Here is a 25,655-nt window from a genome sequence, read left to right as displayed (position 1 = left end):
AGGGAACCCTCACAGCCACCGCCCCAAACTCCCCCATACACACCACCACAGCCCCAATGATGACCGCATCTCCAAGCGACTCAAAGTGTGTCGCCACCGGCGGACAGGAAGCTAAGCCGAAGGCGCCAAAGAAGTTGATGTTGAAGGAGGAGAAAGGCGTCCAGGCAGCGAAGCGTCGCGGCCGGCGCAAGAATCTGAAAGACAGGAATGCAGCGGCGGCGGCCGCTTAGCATGCGCAGGCCGCCGCCCAAATGGCGTGGCAGATGCAGGTGAAAGCCACCGCCCACATAGGACTCCATCCTGGCCTCCATCTGAGCCTAGCGGAGGCCATGCTCTTCGTCAAGAAAGAGAGGATCGTGGGTGTCGCTCCCTCGGCCTCGTCGCTGAGCTCGGTAAGTTCCCAGCTGCGTCCTGGAACGCATGCACCCTCGAAGGTCCATACGGCGTCTCGGTTCGCCTCCGGCGCTGCGTCGGTACACTTCAATGGGGCCCCGGTTCCCGACCTGAATCAGGCGCCGAGGAGCGGTGAATCGTGCCTGGCCGGGACACAGAAGACGGGTCAGGTCCTGGAGGAGAGTATGCCAGTGCCCCGCACCCTATTTGAGGAAATGACACCATCTGCCCCGACGATGGACGACCCGGTACATTTGCTCTCTCAGTGTCTCTCTCTACCGTGTGTCATCCGTCTGACGTCCGGTGATTCGTATGCCTATTGGACGGGGCACAATGAGGGCGATCCAGGCATGATCTTCGGTGGCGGCTTCGGCGGCGAAGGCGGCGTCGGGACAGGGATGCAGGATCATTGGGCACAGACGCAGGATGGGGTGGACATCGATACTAGCCCACGCATGCAACAACCGCCTGCGTCGATGCCGATGAGGAGGCGCCAACAGGGCTTGTCCTGACCAGGGATGATGCTGGCAAGAAGAAGGGGAGAGCCATAGGACCAGCGACTTCAGTGATGACGAGGACAAATGTTTGTGCGATGCATGGCTCGCGACCAGCCATGACTGCATAAATGGTGCTCAGCAAAAGGGCAATGTCTACTGGGCCAAGTGGTCGAAGAGTACGAAGAGAGAAAGCTTCATGCGCCCTACGAGATGCGTAGCGAATGCACGGAAGATTCAATCAGAAAAAGATAGAACTACATCAAACAAGAGACTGATACGTCTCCGACGTATCGATAATTTCTTATGTTCCATGCCACATTATTGATGATATCTACATGTTTTATGCACACTTTATGTCATATTCGTGCATTTTCTGGAACTAACCTATTAACAAGATGCCGAAGAGCCAGTTGCTGTTTTCTGCTGTTTTTGGTTTCAGAAATCCTAGTAACGAAATATTCTCGGAATTGGACGAAAACAACGTCCAGGGTCCTATTTTGCCACGAAGCTTCCAGAAGACCGAAGGAGAGTCGAAGTGGGGCCACGAGGTGGCCAGACACCAGGGCGGCGCGGCCCAGGCCCTGGCCGCGCCGACCTATGGTCTGGGCCCCTCGTGCCGCCTCTTTACCTGCCCTTCCGCCTACAAATAGCCTCCGTCGCGAAACCCCCAGTACCGAGAGCCACGATACGGAAAACCTTACTGAGACGCCGCCGCCGCCAATGCCATCTCGGGGGATTACGGAGATCTCCTCCGCACCCCCGCCGAGAGGGGATTCATCTCCCGGAGGACTCTTCACCACCATGGTCGCCTCCGGAGTGATGAGTGAGTAGTTCACCCCTGGACTATGGGTCCATAGCAGTAGCTAGATGGTTGTCTTCTCCTCATGTGCTTCATTGTCGGATCTTGTGGGCTGCCTAACATGATCAAGATCATCTATCTGTAATACTATATGTTGTGTTTGTCGGGATCCGATGGATAGAGAATACTATGTTATGTTAATTATCAAGTTATTACCTATGTGTTGTTTATGATCTTGCATGCTCTCCGTTATTAGTAGAGGCTCTGGCCAAGTTTTTGCTCTTAACTCCAAGAGGGAGTATTTATGCTCGATAGTGGGTTCATGTCTCCATTGAATGCAGGACAAAGGATGAGAAAGTTCTAAGGTTGTGGATGTCTTGTTGCCACTAGGGATAAAACATTGATGCTATGTCTAAGGATGTAGTTATTGATTACATTACGCACCATACTTAATGCAATTGTCTGTTGTTTTGCAACTTAATACTGGAAGGGGTTCGGATGATAACCTGAAGGTGGACTTTTTTAGGCATAGATGCATGCTGGATAGTGGTCTATGTACTTTGTCGTAATGCCCAATTAAATCTCACTATATTTATCATGTCATGTATGTGCATTGTTATGCCCTCTCTATTTGTCAATTGCCCGACTGTAATTTGTTCACCCAACATGCTTTTATCTTATGGGAGAGACACCTCTAGTGAACTGTGGACCCCGGTCCTATTCTTTACATCGCATACAATCTACTGCAATAATTGACAACCTCACTGTTAATCCTTTGTTACAGCAAGCCGGTGAGATTGACAACCTCACTGTTTCGTTGGGGCAAAGTACTTTGGTTGTGTTGTGCAGGTTCCACGTTGGTGCCGGAATCCCTGGTGTTGCGCCGCACTACATCCCGCCGCCATCAACCTTCAACGTGCTTCTAGACTCCTACTGGTTCGATTAAAACTTGGTTTCTTACTGAGGGAAAACTTACTGCTGTGCGCATCGCACCTTCCTCTTGGGGTTTGATACGTCTCCGACGTATCGATAATTTCTTGTGTTCCATGCCACATTATTGATGATATCTACATGTTTTATGCACACTTTATGTCATATTCGTGCATTTTCTGGAACTAACCTATTAACAAGATGCCGAAGTGCCGATTCTTTGTTTTACTGCTGTTTTTGGTTTCAGAAATCCTAGTAACGAAATATTCTCGGAATTGGACGAAATCAACGCCCAGGGTCCTATTTTGCCACGAAGCTTCCAGAAGACCGAAGAGGAGATGAAGTGGGGCCACGAGGTGGCCAGACTACAGGGCGGCGCGGCCCAAGCCCTGGCCGCGCCGGCCTGTAGTGTGGGCCCCTCGTGCCGCCTCTTGACCTGCCCTTCCGCCTACAAATAGCCTTCGTCGCGAAACCCCCAGTACCGAGAGCCATGATACGGAAAACCTTACTGAGACGCCGCCGCCGCCAATCCCATCTCGGGATTCTGAGATCTCCTCCGGCACCCTGCCGGAGAGGGGATTCATCTCCCGGAGGACTCTACGCCGCCATGGTCGCCTCCGGAGTGATGAGTGAGTAGTTCACCCCTGGACTATGGGTCCATAGCAGTAGCTAGATGGTTGTCTTCTCCTCATTGTGCTTCATTGTTGGATCTTGTGAGCTGCCTAACATGATCAAGATCATCTATCTGTAATACTATATGTTGTGTTTGTCGGGATCCGATGGATAGAGAATACTATGTTATGTTAATTATCAAGTTATTACCTATGTGTTGTTTATGATCTTGCATGCTCTCCGTTATTAGTAGAGGCTCTGGCCAAGTTGATGCTAGTAACTCCAAGAGGGAGTATTTATGCTCGATAGTGGGCTCATGTCTCCGTGAACTGGGAAGTGACAGAAATCTCTAAGATTATGGATGTGATGTTGCCACTAGGGATAAAACATTGATGCTATGTCTAAGGATGTAGTTATTGATTACATTACGCGCAATACTTAATGCAATTGTCTGTTGTTAGCAACTTAATACTGGAGGGGGTTCGGATGATAACCTGAAGGTGGACTTTTTAGGCATAGATGCATGCTGGATAGCGGTCTATGTACTTTGTCGTAATGCCCAATTAAATCTCACTATATTTATCATGACATGTATGTGCATTGTTATGCTCTCTCTATTTGTCAATTGCCCGACTGTAATTTGTTCACCCAACATGCTTTTATCTTATGGGAGAGACACCTCTAGTGAACTGTGGACCCCGGTCCAATTTTCTTTACATCGCATACAATCTACTGCAATACTTGTTTTACTGTTTTCTGCAAATAATCATCTTCCACACAATACGGTTAATCCTTGGTTACAGCAAGCCGGTGAGATTGACAACCTCACTGTTTCGTTGGGGCAAAGTACTTGGTTTGTGTTGTGCAGGTTCCACGTTGGCGCCGGAATCTCTGGTGTTGCGCCGCACTACATCCCGCCGCCATCAACCTTCAACGTGCTTCTTGGCTCCTCCTGGTTCGATAAACCTTGGTTTCTTTCTGAGGGAAAACTTGCTGCTGTGCGCATCATACCTTCCTCTTGGGGTTCCCAACGAACGTGTGAGTTACACGCCATCAAGCTCTTTTTCTGGCGCCGTTGTCGGGGAGATCAAGACACGCTGCAAGGGGAGTCTCCACATCCCAATCTCTTTACTTTATTTTTGTCTTGCTTAGTTTTATTTACTATTTTGTTTGCTGCACTATATCAAAATACAAAAAAATTAGTTGCTAGCTTTACTTTATTTACTGTTTTGCACTCTATATCAAAAACACACAAAAAAAATTAGTTACTTGCATTTACTTTATCTAGTTCGCTTTATTTACTGTTGCTAAAATGGGTACTCCTGAAAATACTAAGTTGTGTGACTTCACAACCACAAATAATAATGATTTTCTATGCACACCTATTGCTCCACCTGCTACTACAGCAGAATTCTTTGAAATTAAACCTGCTTTACTGAATCTTGTTATGAGAGAGCAATTTTCTGGTGTTAGTTTTGATGATGCTGCTGCCCATCTTAATAATTTTGTTGAATTGTGTGAAATGCAAAAGTATAAGGATGTAGATGGTGACATTATAAAATTAAAATTGTTCCCTTTCTCATTAAGAGGAAGAGCTAAAGATTGGTTGCTATCTCTGCCTAAGAATAGTATTGATTCATGGACTAAATGCAAGGATGCTTTTATTGGTAGATATTATCCCCCTGCTAAAATTATATCTTTGAGGAGTAGCATAATGGATTTTAAACAATTAGATACTGAGCATGTTGCACAAGCATGGGAAAGAATGAAATCTTTGGTTAAAAATTGCCCAACACATGGACTGACTACTTGGATGATCATCCAAACCTTCTATGCAGGACTAAATTTTTTTTCGCGGAATTTATTGGATTCAGCTGCTGGAGGTACCTTTATGTCCATCACTCTTGGTGAAGCAACAAAGCTTCTTGATAATATGATGATTAATTACTCTGAATGGCACACGGAAAGAGCTCCACAAGGTAAGAAGGTAAATTCTGTCGAAGAAACCTCCTCCTTGAGTGATAAGATTGATGCTATTATGTCTATGCTTGTGAATGATAGGACTAATGTTGATCCTAATAATGTTTCGTTAGCTTCATTGGTTGCCCAAGAAGAACATGTTGATGTAAACTTCAGTAAAAATAATAATTTCAACAACAATGCTTATTGGAACAATTCTAGTAATAACTATAGGCCATATCCTTATAATAATGGTAACGGTTATGCTAATTCTTATGGGAATTCTTACAATAATAATAGGAATACACCCCCTGGACTTGAAGCTATGCTTAAAGAATTTATTAGTACACAAACTGCCTTTAACAAATCTGTTGAGGAAAAACTCAATAAAATTGATATTCTCGCTTCTAGAGTTGATAGACTTGCCTTTGATGTTGATCTTTTGAAATCGAAAGTTATGCCTAATAGGGATATTGAAAATAAAATTGTTACTACAGCAAATGCCATCCAAATTAGAATTAATGAGAACATAAGATTAATGGCTGAATTGCGTGCTAGGTGGGATAGAGAAGAAAATGAAAAACTAGCTAAAGAGAAGAATGTAGCTAAATTTTGGACTATTACCACCACTAGTAATGCTAATGCTACACAAGTTGCTGCACCTACTACTATTACTAATAAAAGAATTGGTGTTAGCAATGTTTCCACTTCTAATGCAAAGCGCGAGAAACTGCCTGAAACTGCTAAAACTGCTAAAATTGCTTGTGATAAAACTGCTGAAATTTTTTCCAACCTTGGGGATGATGATCCCATTGCTGTAGCTCATAATTATTTAGATTTTGATGATTGCCACATCTCTGAAGTTATAAAGTTCTTACAAAAACTTGCTAAAAGTCCTAATGCTAGTGCTATAAATTTGGCTTTCATAAAACATATTACAAATGCTCTCATAAAAGCTAGAGAAGAGAAACTAAAACTTGAAACTTCTATTCCTAGAAAGCTAGAGGATGGTTGGGAGCCCATCATTAAGATGAAGGTTAAAGATTTTGATTGTAATGCTTTATGTGATCTTGGTGCAAGTATTTCCGTTATGCCTAAGAAAGTCTATGATATGCTTGACTTGCCACCGCTGAAAAATTGTTATTTGGATGTTAATCTTGCTGATCATTCTACAAAGAAACCTTTGGGGAGAGTTGATAATGTTCATATTATGGTTAACAATAACCTTGTCCCCGTTGATTTTGTTGTCTTGGATATTGAATGCAATGCATCTTGCCCCATTATATTGGGAAGACCTTTTCTTCGAACCGTTGGTGCTACTATTGATATGAAGGAAGGTAATATTAAATATCAATTTCCTCTCAAGAAAGGTATGGAACACTTCCCTAGAAAGAGAATGAAGTTACCTTATGATTCTATTATTAGAACAAATTATGATGTTGATGCTTCGTCTCTTGATGTTACTTGATTTACACTTTCTGCGCCTAGCTGAAAGGCGTTAAAGAAAAGCGCTTATGGAAGACAACCCATGTTTTTACTACAGTACTTTGTTTTTATTTTGTGTCTTGGAAGTTGATTACTACTGTAGCAACCTCTCCTTATCTTAGTTTTGTGTTTTGTTGTGCCAAGTAAAGTCGTTGATAGTAAAGTCAATACTAGATTTGGATTACTGCACAGTTTCAGATTTCTTTGCTGTCACGAATTTCGACCTGCCTCTCTGTAGGTAGCTTAGAAAAATATGCCAATTTACGTGCGTGATCCTAAGATATGTACGCAACTTTCATTCAATTTGGGCATTTTCATTTGAGCAAGTCTGGTGCTATTTTAAAATTCGTCTTTACAAATTGTTCTGTTTTGACAGATTCTGCCTTTTATTTCGCATTGCCTCTTTTGCTATGTTGGATGAATTTCTTTGATCCATTAATGTCCAGTAGCTTTATGCAATGTCCAGAAGTGTTAAGAATGATTGTGTCACCTCTGAACATGTTAATTTTTATTGTGCACTAACCCTCTAATGAGTTGTTCTAAGTTTGGTGTGGAGGAAGTTTTCAAGGATCAAGAGAGGAGTATGATGCAATATGATCAAGGAGAGTGAAAGCTCTAAGCTTGGGGATGCCCCGGTGGTTCACCCCTGCATATTCTAAGAAGACTCAAGCGTCTAAGCTTGGGTGTGGGGACCCCGGACTAGCTGTCCAAAATTCCCTGTTATGTATACAGTTCACGATCCCATGATCAGTGCGCCGTGAACACATAACCGAACTGATATCAAATTACACCATCCAATTACAAAGCGGAATAAGAAAATTACAACATGGTCACATGACCGATAATTACATAATAGCCTCGAAGGGCCTAACTAAACATCAGAGTAGCATCATCACTTCAGCAGCGCAGTACCCAAGTCATCTGCCATAACCCTACAGGCAACTGACTGGGAAGACGTTCCTAGCTCGCATAGACGTCGCCAACTCCTTCTTCATCTGTCGAACTCCTTCAAGTCTGGCCAAGTAAATAGCCAGGGACAAAGCCGTGAGTACATTTGAAATTGTACTCGCAAACCATTTACAAAGTAACATATCAAGGGGAACAAGGTACCGAGGACTAACTAGGAGATCAAGAGGGAATGACCACTTATATAACAAGAATATGTTATGTAGAAGAGAAGAAGTGTTTTAGTGGAGTTAGCATCTCAACTTCATGGGTGAAGGAGATGAGAGAATATATCTAAGACCTCACTACTTGACTCAATTTAGGAAGATCTTTCACGACATAAACACTTAGGAAGGGTAGACCCCAATTTTTATCAATTCCTTTCCGACCACCTCATTGTGGTCATCAACCATTTTTCCAGTACTCCGAGTACTCCAACACAAATCCCGTTTCTTTCCTTTGTCAAACATTTTCATAAACAAAACACATCAGGCTAAGCAACAGCCAATCCAACCGTCCATGACCGCGGACGCGGCTATTCGAATAGATTTAACTCTGCAGAGTTTGCACACTTTCCCCACAAGATCTGATAAATCCGCCGGGATCATCCCCGGGCCATCATACGAAAGTATGTGGGTATCGGATAACCAGTCGAAGCCTTTCGCCCATTCTAATTAGCAAGAGGTCCTACCCTATGGAGTATGTACCTCCCCGGCACCGTGGCAGCCAAGCCAGGAGACCCATAGTGTCTTCCGGACGGGTCAGCCCCGAAGGCCTCCCGTTATACTATTGTCCCAACCTCGACAATCCGGACTCGGGGGTATCCGTACCCTTGTATAGTTATAGGGTGCCTCATGCTAAAGAGAACGAACGTCGAGCTAAGCCCCGTGCCCATGTTGGAGTAATGTGGTTGCGCTAGTTTGTTGTCATGGGTGAGTACTTAGGCGCCAAAGTTTTCGTAATATCCCAACCACTTTCTCATCCCCATCATTTTTACCAAATCCTTTCCTTTATCAAATTCTCACTTGGGCATAACATTATACCCAAGGTTTTAACAAAAACTTTTACAACAAGGTAAAACCTTGAGGGTTTTCCCAGCCTAAAGTTTATGCGTGACTAAGATGTATAATAGCATAATGATTGCCATCATAACATGAAGGGGTGTCAAGGTCATCCATACTCCAATTGAGCATGAATGGAGATGATCAAAAAGTAGAGCAATTTTAATGATATAATCCCAAGTTTTTACTAGAATTAGGGTGTCAAAAGGTGGGGAATGTGATTCACATACTTAGAGTAAGTACGCAAAATATCGAGAGGGGACATTACACACTTGGCGGCAAGTATGTAAAAGAATCAAATTAAGCAAACCCAAGGAGACGCAAGAAATCGAGAGACCAAGGATAGAAAGATCTCAACCAAGAACATGGATATAAAGAGTCAAAGTAAATGGCTTGCCTTGGCTTATTTGTCCCTGTACTTCTTCAACTCCATCAAAATAAGAATTCCCACAGTACAAATAAAATCCTTGTCCGATTCCACTTCTTCTTCTTCTCCGGAATTGTTCGCATCTAGCGCCGAAAAATATAAAAGGAACACAATCAATCACATTGCATCAACAAGACAACATTCAACAATCAACAACCAACCATGCAGCCAAGGTATAACATACTAAGGACTTATAGATACCACAAACAACTTCAAGAGTTTTAATTTAGAAAACCCCATTTATTTACCTAGTAGAGGTATGAGTGCATCACAACTTAGCAATTGCCTCTCTCGGTTATCATCATGGTATAAACCAAACATCCCCTGGTAGATAACATCATAAAGAGGACAAGAGCATTAGTTTGGCATCAAACACATTCACAGTACATTTTCAAACATTTTGGGAAAAGTAGAAAACAGTTTTCCTAACTTAGTTGGCTCACACAACACAACATCCAAAATAGGAAGCAAACCATATTCCACATCATTTGAAAACTTAAGCAAAACAATAGGGCTAATGTTAAGTTGCAGAGGTTTTGTTTTGCAAGCATAAAACAAAGGTTGTCCATTCCTAATAAAGAGAGTTGGTCAAGGGTTTTAAATAGACCAACAAGTTTTGGTCCAACAATGCATGTCACACATATACCTTACTAACAGTAACGAATATGCATGAACAAAGACTAATAATATTTTTCCTAGATGGCCAGTACTAATACAAGACTAACCCAGTTGGAATCACCCAAAAATATTAAACCTACAATTTTAGGAATTTCTTTGAATCTGACTGTACAGAAAACAAGATCTGTAAGCCATAAATCGTAGAAAAATCCTAAAAATATGAGACCAATGGCATTTGAAATATATCTAAACAGAGATGCACACACAATTGGATTTGGGTTCAAATTGTTTCTGAAACTCTCACAAATGGATTGACAAGATTACTGCATGTCTATACCATTTGCTTTACCTCTGGAGTTACAGAACAGGTAAGGGTTTAAAACTTGTTTGAGAAGATTAAGAAAACATTCAGTAGTCCTACAGAACTGGAATCACTCAATTTGGTTCAAATATGGATTTTTGGTGATTTAAAAGCTAACAGCCATGTCTGCAGAACACACAGAACAAGTTTAATTCACCACAAATCGTATATCAATCACAAAAATATGAGGTCAGCTGCATCTGAAAGGTATTGAATAGGTGGTTCTTACCCAATTTGTTTCACTCAAAGATTCGTTCCCAAGCTCCTGGTTTAATTCGACAAAGTCAGATCTGACCAGATCTTGACCTGTGAACCATTTCAGTTTCAGGAGGTCAATCGAAGTGAAACCACCGCCAAAATGAAGGTATTGAAGAGGGCTTTCACCTACAGTTGAGTTTGCTCAAAAAGGTTTCATAAAACGGAACAAATCTAACAAACAGTGAATCTACATGTTTACAGAACTTTATTTACCGCGGACAATCCGTAACGAATTTGAGGATGAGACCAACGCCAAGTTGTAGATCTTTTCCGTATCTATCTGCGGAACTTTGAATCACTCGATTTGGATCTGCGCACGAGATTTGGTGGATTTTACAAGTTCGTACCAGAATCTGAAACAGCAAGATAGCAGAAATTACTGCAAGGATTTGGACGAACTTTGCTCAAGAACTTCAGATCTGAGGATAGCTCAAGCTTCTCCATGCTTGGACCAACATGCACCTGCATCAAGATCTAATCTTAGCAATGGAGGAAGAAGAAGAGGAGATTAAACCACCTAGGGTTGGGGAGAAGATGGAGAGGGAGGCTCTCATGGTGAGGGGAAGCTTGAGGGAGGAGGGAGCTTCATCTTGGAGTTCTTTCCATGGCCATGGCCGGCCATGGAGCTAAGAGGAGCAGCATTTTCGTGGGGAGTGGAGAAGGAGAGTGTGAGGGAGTGTAGAGTGAGAAGAAATGAAGCAAAGGGGAGTGGAGGTGGCCGGCTAGGGGGTATTTATAGAGGGAGAGGGGTGGCTGCCTCCTTTTTTGATTGGCCAAGGTGGGTGGCTGCCCATTTAATTGTTGGGGTAGTTGGGAGTCAAGGCTTGCAAGAGAAGAAAGTGAGGAGGAAATGGCTGGCCGAAGTTTGAATGCATACCCAAATTGGCCGGCTACAATCTTGCCAAACAAGTGAACAATGAGAAAGGTGCACAACATTCATGTGTATAGACCAAGGCATGATGTTGAGAAGATAATGTCAATGAGTGACTTTGATGATGATAAAAGATAGGGGTAGATACATATAGATAAAAAGGAGTATGAAGGTGACATAAATCTTCAATTCATGAGGTCAAGGTAGTGATGGAAAAGAATAGAGGATCGAGATGGGTATGATGAAATATAACTTGTTCTTCAAATAAGAGGTCAATTGGGAGGGATTTGAATTACTCCCTGAGTCTAGGGTTTAGTTGAAGGGAGTCCAATAGAAAGTATCAAGAGATCATCTACTTGATCAAGAGTTGGAGGATGAAGGAACATTATGGGGTAGATCAGAGATGTACACAAGATGTGCAAGAGTTGTCATTTGAAATAGAACTTGTTTGAAAAGTATTTGAAACACCTCAATTGTCTAGGGACAATTGGGAATGAACTCAAGTGGAATGGAATTTGAAAATATTGAGAGAACTAATTGGAACATAGGAGTTTAAAATGTTCTACTTACTTCCTCAAGTAAAGTAGAGTTTTCTCAAATGTAAAATAAGCAAGAGGAAAAACAAGAAATGGTATAGGTATCATAAACAAGCCTTTTGCTGAAAAGAAAGTAAGATAGAAAATAATGTTTTAGAAATCAGTACTTGGCAGAAATGAGATGAAAAACAAAACCCATTTTAGTTCCTTGTTTTCTTTGAAGAAATATTTTGAGAAGCTTTAATAAAACTAGAAGTGGTTTTGTGGTCAAAACCAGAGAAGGAAACAGTAGGGTTTTGAGAAAGAGAACTAATTTAGGGAGAAGTGTTCTCAAGGGTAGATGATGGCTACAAAATGTATCCATCATTCCCACTCTTGGTTTTGTGAAGATAAACTTAGATGAAAACAAAAACAAGAGGTAAAAGAGGAAGAAGTGATCTGGTGCTAGAACGTGGGATAGGATACCAGATCAAGTTGAATATATGAGTTGCAAGGATTGACTGAGACATGCAGGACGTGGAGGTTGAAGAGGGTGTTGCATAGATGGGATCCATGCCTTGAAATCAACAATAACAGTTGTGGGTGCTTAGAGATTAATTGCCTAAGTCTGGACATTTTAAAGCCCGTCAACCCAGATGGTCGACATGGCCTCAAAACCAACAAGGATGAGTGGGTATAGAAGAAGGATGCAACAAGGGGTAAGTGATCTCAAGTTTGAAATCAAGGATGATTTGAGCTAGATTTAGAGCACCAAGAGGAACTTCAAGAGGGCACACTCATGTTGCCATAAGTAGAGAGGTTGGTGTAGTAAGAAGGAAAATAATTTTTCCTAAGCCACACATGTGTTTTATTTGGTGAGTTGCTTGTTTAACCACTAGGGGTGTCGTTCTATGAGGTAGCTCAAGACAAAATTCAACAAGCAAATCAAGACAATTCATCTACCAACAGATCAAGGCAATTCATCATAGCAAACAGACCAAGGCAATTCACCTTAATTAGTCTATAGAAAAAGTTTTTGTTCCCCCTGATTTTTGAAATAAGGACAACTAATCAAGGTTGAAAAAGTTGGGGTGTTACATTGGGGATGCCCAAGGCATCCCCTTCTTCATCGACAACATTATCAGGTTCCTCCCCTGAAACTATATTTTTATTCCGTCACATCTTATGTGCTTTGCTTGGAGCGTCGGTTTATTTTTGTTTTTGTTTTTGTTTGAATAAATGGATCCTAGCATTCACTATATGGGAGAGAGACACGCTCCGCTGTAGCATATGGACAAGTATGTCCTTAGGCTCTACTCATAATATTCATGGCGAAGTTTCTTCTTCGTTAAATTGTTATATGGTTGGAATTGGAAAATGAGACATGTAGTAAATTGCTAAAATGTCTTGGATAATGTGATACTTGGCAATTGTTGTGCTCATGTTTAAGCTCTTGCATCATATACTTTGCACCCATTAATGAAGAAACACCTAGAGCTTGCTAATTTGGTTTGCATATTTGGTTTCTCTAAAGTCTAGATAATTTCTAGTATTGAGTTTTGAACAACAAGGAAGACGGTGTAGATTCTTATAATGTTTACAATATGTCTTTTATGTGAGTTTTGCTGCACCGGTTCATCCTTGTGTTCGTTTCAAATAGCCTTGCTAGTCCAAACCTTGTATCGAGAGGGATTACTTCTCATGCATCCAAAATCCTTGAGCCAACCACTCCAAAGTAAATTGCTTGAGTGCTACCTTTAAAATTCCATCATTCACCTTTGCAATATATAGCTCATGGGACAAATAGCTTAAAAACTATTGTGGTATTGAATATGTACTTATGCACTTTATCTCTTATTAAGTTGCTTGTTGTGCGATAACCATGTTTCTGGGGACGCCATCAACTATTCTTTGTTGAATATCATGTGAGTTGCTATGCATGTTCGTCTTGTCTGAAGTAAGAGCGATCTACCACCTTATGGTTGGAGCATACATATTGTTAGAGAAGAACATTGGGCCGCTAACTAAAGCCATGATTCATGGTGGAAGTTTCAGTTTTGGACATATATCCTCAATCTCATATGAGAATAATAATTGTTGCCACATGCTTACGCATTAAAGAGGAGTCCATTATCTGTTGTCCATGTTGTCCCGGTATGGATGTCTAAGTTGAGAATAATCAAAAGCGAGAAATCCAAAATGCGAGCTTTCTCCTTAGACCTTTGTACAGGCGGCATGGAGGTACCCCATTGTGACGCTTGGTTAAAACATGTGTATTGTGATGATCCGGTAGTCCAAGCTAATTAGGACAAGGTGCGGGCACTATTAGTATACTATGCATGAGGCTTGCAACTTGTAAGATATAATTTACATAACTCATATGCTTTATTACTACCGTTGACAAAATTGTTTCATGTTTTCAAAATCAAAGCTCTAGCACAAATATAGCAATCGATGCTTTCCTCTTTGAAGGACCATTCTTTTTTACTTTTATGTTGAGTCAGTTCACCTATTTCTCTCCACCTCAAGAAGCAAACACTTGTGTGAACTGTGCATTGATTCCTACATACTTGCATATTGCACTTATTATATTACTCTATGTTGACAATTATCCATGAGATATACATGTTATAAGTTGAAAGCAACCGCTGAAACTTAATCTTCTTATGTGTTGCTTCAATACCTTTACTTTGATTTATTGCTTTATGAGTTAACTCTTATGCAAGACTTATTGATGCTTGTCTTGAAGTACTATTCATGAAAAGTCTTTGCTTTATGATTCACTTATTTACTCATGTCATTTCCATTGTTTTGATCGCTGCATTCACTACATATGCTTTACAAATAGTATGATCAAGGTTATGATGGCATGTCACTCCAGAAATTATCTTTGTTATCGTTTTACCTGCTCGGGACGAGCAGAACTAAGCTTGGGGATGCTGATACGTCTCCGACGTATCGATAATTTCTTGTGTTCCATGCCACATTATTGATGATATCTACATGTTTTATGCACACTTTATGTCATATTCGTGCATTTTCTGGAACTAACCTATTAACAAGATGCCGAAGTGCCGATTCTTTGCTGTTTTCTGCTGTTTTTGGTTTCAGAAATCCTAGTAACGAAATATTCTCGGAATTGGACGAAATCAACTCCCAGGGTCCTATTTTGCCACGAAGCTTCCAGAAGACCGAAGAGGAGATGAAGTGGGGCCACGAGGTGGCCAGACTACAGGGCGGCGTGGCCCAAGCCCTGGCCGCGCCGGCCTGTAGTGTGGGCCCCTCGTGCCGCATCTTGACCTGCCCTTCCGCCTACAAATAGCCTTCGTCGCGAAACCCCCGGTACCGAGAGCCACGATACGGAAAACCTTACTGAGACGCCACCGCCGCCAATCCCATCTCGGGGGATTCTGGAGATCTCCTCCGGCACCCTGCCGGAGAGGGGATTCATCTCCCGGAGGACTCTACGCCGCCATGGTCGCCTCCGGAGTGATGAGTGAGTAGTTCACCCCTGGACTATGGGTCCATAGCAGTAGCTAGATGGTTGTCTTCTCCTCATTGTGCTTCATTGTTGGATCTTGTGAGCTGCCTAACATGATCAAGATCATCTATCTGTAATACTATATGTTGTGTTTGTCGGGATCCGATGGATAGAGAATACTATGTTATGTTAATTATCAAGTTATTACCTATGTGTTGTTTATGATCTTGCATGCTCTCCGTTATTAGTAGAGGCTCTGGCCAAGTTGATGCTAGTAACTCCAAGAGGGAGTATTTATGCTCGATAGTGGGCTCATGTCTCCGTGAATCTGGGGAAGTGACAGAAATCTCTAAGATTATGGATGTGATGTTGCCACTAGGGATAAAACATTGATGCTATGTCTAAGGATGTAGTTATTGATTACATTACGCGCAATACTTAATGCAATTGTCTGTTGTTAGCAACTTAATACTGGAGGGGGTTCGGATGATAACCTGAAGGTGGACTTTTTAGGCATAGATGCATGCTGGATAGCGGTCTATGTACTTTGTCGTAATGCCCAATTAAATCTCACTATATTTATCATGACATGTATGTGCATTGTTATGCTCTCTCTATTTGTCAATTGCCCGACTGTAATTTGTTCACCCAACATGCTTTTATCTTATGGGAGAGACACCTCTAGTGAACTGTGGACCCCGGTCCAATTTTCTTTACATCGCATACAATCTACTGCAATACTTTTTTTACTGTTTTCTGCAAACAATCATCTTCCACACAATACGGTTAATCCTTTGTTACAGCAAGCCGGTGAGATTGACAACCTCACTGTTTCGTTGGGGCAAAGTACTTGGTTTGTGTTGTGCAGGTTCCACGTTGGCGCCGGAATCTCTGGTGTTGCGCCGCACTACATCCCGCCGCCATCAACCTTCAACGTGCTTCTTGGCTCCTCCTGGTTCGATAAACCTTGGTTTCTTTCTGAGGGAAAACTTGCTGCTGTGCGCATCATACCTTCCTCTTGGGGTTCCCAACGAACGTGTGAGTTACACGCCATCAGGGTTCCCAACGAACGTGTCAATTATACGCGCATCAAGACTGTTTTCTGGCGCCGTTGCCGGGGAGATCAAGACACGCTGCAAGGGGAGTCTCCACTTCCCAATCTCTTTACTTTGTTTTTGTCTTGCTTTATTTTATTTACTACTTTGTTTGCTGCATTATATCAAAACACAAAAAAAATTAGTTGCTAGCTTTACTTTATTTACTGTCTTGCACTCTATATCAAAAACACAAAAAATTAGTTTACTTGCATTTATTTTATCTAGTTTGCTTTATTTACTACTGCTAAAATGGCCACCCCTGAAAATACTAAGTTGTGTGACTTCACAACCACAAATAATAATGATTTCCTATGCACACCTATTGCTCCACCTGCTACTACAACAGAATTCTTTGAAATTAAACCGCTTTTATCAATCTTGTTATGCGAGAGCAATTTTCTCGTGTTAGTTCTCGATGATGTCACTGCCCATCTCAATAACTTTGTTGAATTGTGTGAAATGCAAAAGTATAAGGATGTAGATGGTGACATTATTAAATTAAAATTGTTTCCTTTCTCATTAAGAGGAAGAGCTAAAGATTGGTTGCTATCTCTGCCTAAGAATAGTATTGATTCCTGGACTAAATGCAAGGATGCTTTTATTGGTAGATATTATCCCCCTGCTAAAATTATATCTTTGAGAAGTAGCATAATGAATTTTAAACAATTGGATAATGAACATGTTGCTCAAGCTTGGGAAAGAATGAAATCTTTGGTTAAAAATTGCCCAACACATGGACTGACTACTTGGATGATCATCCAAAACTTCTATGCAGGACTAAATTTTTCTTCGTGAAATTTATTGGATTCAGCTACTGGAGTCTTGGTGAAGCAACAAAGCTCCTTGATAATATGATGATTAATTACTCTGAATGGCACACGGAAAGAGCTCCACAAGGTAAGAAGGTAAATTCTGTTGAAGAATCCTCTTCCTTGAATGATAAGATTGATGCTATTATGTCTATGCTTGTGAATGATAGGACTAATGTTGATCCTAATAATGTTCCGTTAGCTGCATTGGTTGCCCAAGAAGAACATGTTGATGTAAACTTCATTAAAAATAATAATTTCAACAACAATGCTTATCGGAACAATTCTAGTAATAACTATAGGCCATATCCTTATAATAATGGTAACGGTTATGCTAATTCTTATGGGAATTCTTACAATAATAATAGGAACACACCCCCTGTACTTGAAGCTATGCTTAAAGAATTTATTAGTACACAAACTGCCTTTAACAAATCTGTTGAGGAAAAATTCAATAAAATTGATATTCTCGCTTCTAAGGTTGATAGTCTTGCCTCTGATGTTGATCTTTTGAAATCGAAAGTTATGCCTAATAGGGATATTGAAAATAAAATTGTTACTACAGCAAATGCCATCCAAGTTAGAATTAATGAGAATATAAGATTAATGGCTGAACTGCGAGCTAGGTGGGATAGAGAAGAAAATGAAAAACTAGCTAAAGAGAAAAATGTAACTAAAGTTTGGACTATTACCACCACAAGTAATGTTGATTCCTCACATGTTGCTGCACCTCCTACTATCAATGGTAAAATAATTGGTGTTGGTAATGTTTCTACTCCTAGTGCAAAGCGCGCAAAATTACATGAAATTGCTAAAAGCTACTTTGAAACACGCCGTGATAAAACTGCTGAAATTTTTTCCAACCTTGGGGATGATGATCCCATTGCTGTAGCTCATAATGATTTAGATTTTGATGATTGCCACATCTCTGAAGTTATAAAGTTCTTACAAAAACTTGCTAAGAGTCCCAATGCTAGCGCTGTAAATTTGGCTTTCACAAAACATATTACAAATGCTCTCATAAAAGCTAGAGAAGAGAAACTAAAACTTGAAACTTCTATTCCTAGAAAGCTAGAAGATGGTTGGGAGCCCATCATTAAAATGAGGGTCAACGATTTTGATTGTAATGCTTTATGTGATCTTGGTGCAAGTAGTTCTGTTATGCCTAAGAAAGTCTATGATATGCTTGACTTGCCACCATTAAAAAATTGTTATTTGGATGTTAATCTCGCTGATAATGCTAAAAAGAAACCTTTGGGGAGAGTTGATAATGTTCATATTATGGTTAACAATAACCTTGTCCCCGTTGATTTTGTTGTCTTGGATATTGAATGCAATGCATGTTGCCCCATTATATTGGGAAGACCTTTTCTTCGAACCGTTGGTGCTACTATTGATATGAAGGAAGGTAATATTAAATATCAATTTCCTCTCAAGAAAGGTATGGAACACTTCCCTAGAAAGAGAATGAAGTTACCTTATGATTCTATTATTAGAACAAATTATGATGTTGATGCTTCGTCTCTTGATAATACTTGATTTACACTTTCTGCGCCTAGCTGAAAGACGTTAAAAAAAAGCGCTTATGGGAGACAACCCATGTTTTTACTACAGTATTTTTGTTTTATATTTGAGTCTTGGAAGTTGTTTACTACTGTAGCAACCTCTCCTTACCTTAGTTTTGTGCATTGTTGTGCCAAGTAAAGTCTTTGATAGTAAGGTTCATACTAGATTTGGATTACTGCGCAGTAACAGATTTCTTTTCTGTCACTAATCTGGGCCTAATTCTCTGTAGGTAACTCAGAAAATTATGGCAATTTACGTGAGTGATCCTCAGATATGTACGCAACTTTCATTCAATTTGGGCATTTTCATTTGAGCAAGTCTGGTGCCCTAATAAAATCCATCTTTACGGACTGTTCTGTTTTGACAGATTCTGCCTTTTATTTCGCATTGCCTCTTTTGCTATGTTGGATGAATTTCTTTGATCCATTAATGTCCAGTAGCTTTATGCAATGTCCAGAAGTGTTAAGAATGATTGTGCCACCTCTGAACATGTTAATTTTTATTGTGCACTAACCCTCTAATGAGTTGTTTCGAGTTTGGTGTGGAGGAAGTTTTCAAGGATCAAGAGAGGAGTATGATGCAATATGATCAAGGAGAGTGAAAGCTCTAAGCTTGGGGATGCCCCGGTGGTTCACCCCTGCATATTTTAAGAAGACTCAAGCGTCTAAGCTTGGGGATGCCCAAGGCATCCCCTTCTTCATCGACAACATTATCAGGTTCCTCCCCTGAAACTATATTTTTATTCCATCACATCTTATGTGCTTTGCTTGGAGCGTCGGTTTGTTTTTGTTTTTTGTTTTTGTTTGAATAAATGGGTCCTAGCATTCACTGTATGGGAGAGAGACACGCTCCGCTGTTGCATATGGACAAATATGTCCTTAGGCTTTACTCATAGTATTCATGGCGAAGGTTGAATCTTCTTCGTTAAATTGTTATATGGTTGGAATTGGAAAATGCTACATGTAGTAATTCTAAAATGTCTTGAATAATTTGATACTTGGCAATTGTTGTGCTCATGTTTAAGCTCCTGCATCATATACTTTGCACCCATTAATGAAGAAACACCTAGAGCTTGCTAATTTGGTTTGCATATTTGGTCTCTCTAAAGTCTAGATAATATCTAGTATTGAGTTTTGAACAACAAGGAAGACGGTGTAGAGTCTTATAATGTTTACAATATGTCTTTTATGTGAGTTTTGCTGCACCGTTCATCCTTGTGTTTGTTTCAAATAACCTTGCTAGCCTAAACCTTGTATCGAGAGGGAATACTTCTCATGCATCCAAAATCCTTGAGCCAACCACTATGCCATTTGTGTCCACCATACCTACCTACTACATGGTATTTCTCCGCCATTCCAAAGTAAATTGCTTGAGTGCTACCTTTAAAATTCCATCATTTGCCTTTACAATATATAGCTCATGGGACAAATAGCTTAAAAACTATTGTGGTATTGAATATGTACTTATGCACTTTATCTCTTATTAAGTTGCTTGTTGTGCGATAACCATGTTTCTGGGGACGCCATCAACTATTCTTTGTTGAATATCATGTGAGTTGCTATGCATGTCCGTCTTGTCTCGAAGTAAGAGAGATCTACCACCTTAATGGTTTGAGCATTCATATTGTTATAGAAGAACATTGGGCCGCTAACTAAAGCCATGATTCATGGTGGAAGTTTCAGTTTTGGACATATATCCTCAATCTCATATGAGAACACTAATTGTTGCCACATGCTTATGCATTAAAGAGGAGTCCATTATCTGTTGTCCATGTTGTCCCGGTATGGATGTCTAAGTTGAGAATAATCAAAAGCGAGAAATCCAAAATGCGAGCTTTCTCCTTAGACCTTTGTACATGCGGCATGGAGGTACCCCATTGTGACACTTGGTTAAAACATGTGTATTGTGATGATCCGGTAGTCCAAGCTAATTAGGACAAGGTGCGGGCACTATTAGTATACTATGCATGAGGCTTGCAACTTGTAAGATATAATTTACATAACTCATATGCTTTATTACTACCGTTGACAAAATTGTTTCATGTTTTCAAAATAAAAGCTCTAGCACAAATATAGCAATCGATGCTTTCCTCTTTGAAGGACCATTCTTTTTACTTTTATGTTGAGTCAGTTCACCTATTTCTCTCCACCTCAAGAAGCAAACACTTGTGTGAACTGTGCATTGATTCCTACATACTTGCATATTGCATTTGTTATATTACTCTATGTTGACAATTATCCATGAGATATACATGTTACAAGTTGAAAGCAACCGCTGAAACTTAATCTTCCTTTGTGTTGCTTCAATACCTTTACTTTGATTTATTGCTTTATGAGTTAACTCTTATGCAAGACTTATTGATGCTTGTCTTGAAGTGCTATTCATGAAAAGTCTTTGCTTTATGATTCACTTGTTTACTCATGTCATTACCATTGTTTTGATCGCTGCATTCATTACATATGTTTACAAATAGTATGATCAAGGTTATGATGGCATGTCAGTTCAGAAATTATCTTTGTTATCGTTTTACCTGCTCGGGACGAGCAGAACTAAGCTTGGGGATGCTGATACGTCTCCGACGTATCGATAATTTCTTATGTTCCATGCCACATTATTGATGATATCTACATGTTTTATGCACACTTTATGTCATATTCGTGCATTTTCTGGAACTAACCTATTAACAAGATGTAATATCCCAGGTAATGGGGTTACAAAAATAGAGGAAACAGATGGTGCATTGCATTCATGCATAGAAAATCTGGGGAATTTTCGCGCTTTAAAATAAAACAGTCACAGTAACTGAAGTTTCACTTGACCTTGGTGGAATTGAAGTAGCTCATCAAGTCAGGCGCTATAAACCTCAAAGTGACTTTGCTAAAACTTTGTTTTGGGTAGAGATAATTTGATCTAAGGGGTTAGATCAAATGGAACTAATAATCAACACAACAACACTTTACTCAATGATCAACTACTTGATCTTATTAAATATCACAACATGATATTCCTCGCCATAACATGTGAACATCCATTTAATTGGAAATCAAGTAACAATAATTGAAGAAACTATTCTTGACTATCTTCTCCATATCTTAAAACTAATCCATGATCCTACCATGAAACCTCATGGTATTCATTATATTTCAATGTTGGAAACAAGACAAGGAGATCAATTCTAGAAATATAGATATCCTTCTCTATTCCTTATTAATATACATCAAACCTAGAGAGGTGAGAGATCTACAATGATTATTAGAGAAGTAACAAACCTTGGATATACATTCAAGTATTCAAATCATCATCTTTAAGAGGAACCCTAGGATGTTATCCAAGTCATTCCAATTGAGAGAGAACATTCATACCAAATCTAGCTTTACCTATTTAATAATCAAGGACACCATTGAACTAAAGTATTAGGTTGTAAACCATTTCCCTTGGAGTGGTGAGATAATCTAATATCACATGGAATAAGATCATATCCATGAATTAGTGAAATAAGGATAGGACTAATCCAATTAAGTTAGACAATTGAATCCTTAGCTTATCTACCTAAATGAATATTGTGAGTACACCATAAACCCTAGAATAAACATTCCTTTATAAGAGAGCCTAAGCTATGGTGTTACACTCAAGTAATTGAGCCAATACTTGAATGTGAGGGAGAGAACTATCCATATACCCAGATGATTATATCATCATTGATTAAATAGAACCCTAACATAATATCTCAGACATTCTCCTGGGATATAAACTTTAGAGGCAACCATAGTAAGCCCAGCCTAGAAAGTGAAATATAAGTACTATACCCTAGCTGATCAAGACAGTGCTTGATCAAGGAAGTGAAAACCTCATTTAAGGAGAGATACCTTAGGAAGCCAGACCTTGATCATTATAAATTGAGTAATGATCATAAACCCTAAGAACTTGAAGTATGTGAGGATAAGTTAAATCCTAACAGGATAAGTAGATATCATTCACCACATGAAATCATAGAGAGGTAACTAGTAAACAACCCTAGGCTTATATCCCAACCTCAACTTATGAACCACTTGGTGATCATAAGTAGAATCCTAGCACATCTATATTTCATTCATTTCTCAAATAAAGTACCTAAGAAAAACCTTTAGAGTCAAACTCTATACTTTATATGGTGAGAAACCATCCATCCACATGACCAAAGTTAACTATAAAAAGAACTATAACCACTTTAGTTACTCCAACAATAAATTAAGGATAATAATACTAGAGGTCTATTAGTAAAAGATAACACCAATTCTCATATCCTTAGTAACTAAAGGAGCACATGAAATAATAAGCAAGTAACAATCTTACCATGCATTGGGAAGATTAAACCTATCACATGCAATAGGATGTCATCCCAATTCTTTAAATTAGAATTGTATCTCAACCCTAGTTTACACACCACTATGGAGATTGCAAATAAAACCTAAACCACAATTAAGATTCAACCCATATGTCATTAGGTAAATATCATTTGAACCTTAGATTTGCACATCAAATAAATCTTCTGCTTCAATTATTAAACATAAGAAACACCTAATGCTCAAATTCCCTAATTCAAACACATGTGTGGTGATGAAACACTTACCCACCACTTATTCTTATAATTAATATCAAAGCATGATTGAATCAATACTTATATAAGATACTTTCTAGGATAAGGTCAATATTAATCTCAGAAGGGGGTTAAAATAGAACTATTAAACCCTAATAAGTTGGGCACACATAAATTATATGTAAGTCATCCCCTTTTAAATAGAAACCAAGCATTATGAACAACCCTAAACTACTTTGAGCTAAAAAGTACCAAGACCTAACAATACAAACAAATGGATACAAAAGATGAAAATAACATTTAAAATGGGGATATAACATCACATAACATCATGCCTAATGGCTATTTTGAATCACCCATTAGTATGTAACATAATCCAATGTGAAATACTTGTTTCAAACAGAATAATGATGTGATAGTCATCACACAACATCAAAATAGAATTAACATATAAAACACACTAATAAAACAGAATTCAAATATGAATTCAAATGGGCAAAGAGAAAACAGAAAATAAAAATAGAAAGGAGAAAAGGAGAGGAAGCTTACCAGACCTTACCTGCCGCTGCAGCCCACCAGAAGCCCAGCAAATCCCAGCCCAACACGGCCCAGACCAGCCCAACATAACCCTTCGTCTAAAAAACAGAGTGAGGGGGTCGTCCTCATCCTCTCAGGCGCGTGGACGACAGCACGAAGACGTGCTCGTCTTCTCCCTCGCGCTGGCACGCTCTCCTCGCTCGGCGTCGTGACGAGGCGCAGATCATCGCCATATAAAAGCCCACGACGAGTTCTAAGCCCCGGTTTCTTCCTCATTTGCCCCAATTTAGCAAACCCTAGCTCGCCGGCCGATTCGTCTCGCCATCGATTGGAGCATCTTCAAGCCGCGCCGTGAAGCTCTGGAGCTTCGCCTTGTCGCCAGCAACCCCCTCGTCGACGCGTGCTTGCCGGGAAGCCCTACAACCGACGAATCGGGTCGTCGTTTCTCCGCCGGTCACTCGCAGACGCCGACATTCACCGTCGATATAGGCCACCACCAGTCTCACCGACACGCCCGTCGTGACCGCGGTGAGCTCCTCTATCGCCTAGCATGCTCGCCTTGCTCTCTAGCCCGCTGTAGTTTCGCCGCGCCGTTCACCCGTGCCCGCCGCCGCAGAACCACGCCGCCGGCCATGCTCCAGTGACCGTATCGGAGCGGCGCCGCTACTTTATGGCTCAGCGCATCGCCCTGCGTCGAGCCAACACACGCACGCGCCCGCGGGTGAAGCCCAACGCCGGCGATCATCGCCACAGTCCGCCGGCCACCGTGCCCATTGCCATGTTGGCAATTTTGACCACGATCAATGCTACAGTGGCGGTGACGTGGTCTAAGGCCCACTAGTCAGTGTCTATATAGGTAGTTTAACCGGGTAGGTTTAGTGAATTCTAGTTAATTCAAATTCCAGAAAATACTGAAAACTTTGCAAATACATAGAAAATCCATTTTAATTCAGAAAAATGCAAATGAGATATTAAAATGTTCCTAAAAATGAAATCTATCCAATAAAAATATAAAATGGAATTTTTATTTTTAATAAAAATTCCATTATTTAATACTTGTTATTTAAGCCTTTAATTTTAATTCTAAATTCAATTAAAATTCAATAATTAGGAAAACTTCATAAAATAAATAAAAACCAGTAAGTAATTAAGGAAATCATTAAAATTAATTTCCTTTTCTATTAACTTATTAAATCCTTATTCGGAGGATTTTAAACCCTAATTAATAAATTACCTTAATTATTAATTCTTTAAAAATAATAAAAAGACAAATCCAATATTATTTTAATTTCAAAGTTATTAATAACTTCAACTTTATTAATGAAGTTATTAATCCAAGAATTATAGGGTAATTAGGAAACCCTAGTTCCATTGAAACATAGTGATAACCTCATCATTTCATGTGTAATTCTAAAACCCTAATTCAAATTGGAACCCTAGCTCCACTAATTCTTTTGAACCCTAATTTACTTCTAAGACTTAAACCCTAGATCCTCTTATGTAATCATGGTGTTCTAATTTTCATACATAAAACCATAATCGCAATTACATACTTGCCATGCCACATAAAATTGTAGGAGCCCTATTATCAATAATTTGGTAGTCCATGTAGGCCTACCTATCCAACCTAGATGATCAAATAGGACCAACCCTAGTTCCTATACTTAGAGGCAACAACTTAAAATATCCATATTTATCAGCACACCAATGTGATGAACATTAGGAGCAATCATACCAAATCTTGAGCATTCCATAACCATACTCCACTAAACATTATTAATTGGATACTTATCCACTATCTTATTTAGGAGCCAAATATTCCTTACTTAATAGAACCAATAGTAAAACCTAAACCACC

At 40.0% G+C, this 25,655-nt stretch overlaps 1 long non-coding RNA gene across 2 annotated transcripts; it reads right to left on the bottom strand.

Moving 5' to 3' along the window:
• Window positions 1-7,419: 7,419 nt before the first annotated feature.
• LOC127349292 (uncharacterized) lies at window positions 7,420-11,054 on the bottom strand. 2 transcript variants are annotated; one of them, XR_007880187.2, is made up of 6 exons: window positions 10,745-11,054; window positions 10,559-10,655; window positions 10,317-10,471; window positions 9,357-9,432; window positions 9,079-9,191; window positions 7,420-7,689 (listed from the first exon to the last, which is right to left on the bottom strand). It is a non-coding gene; the product is annotated as an uncharacterized lncRNA (long non-coding RNA). The 2 variants fall into 2 exon arrangements; XR_007880188.2 differs by lacking the exon at window positions 9,357-9,432.
• Between the last annotated feature and the right edge of the window lie 14,601 nt (window positions 11,055-25,655).

The sequence above is a fragment of the Lolium perenne genome, chromosome 4, assembly GCF_019359855.2.
Source record: "Lolium perenne isolate Kyuss_39 chromosome 4, Kyuss_2.0, whole genome shotgun sequence".
Lineage (NCBI taxonomy): Eukaryota > Viridiplantae > Streptophyta > Magnoliopsida > Poales > Poaceae > Lolium > Lolium perenne.
Note: the sequence above shows the minus strand (reverse complement) of the source record. Positions and strands in the feature narration are given on the sequence as shown.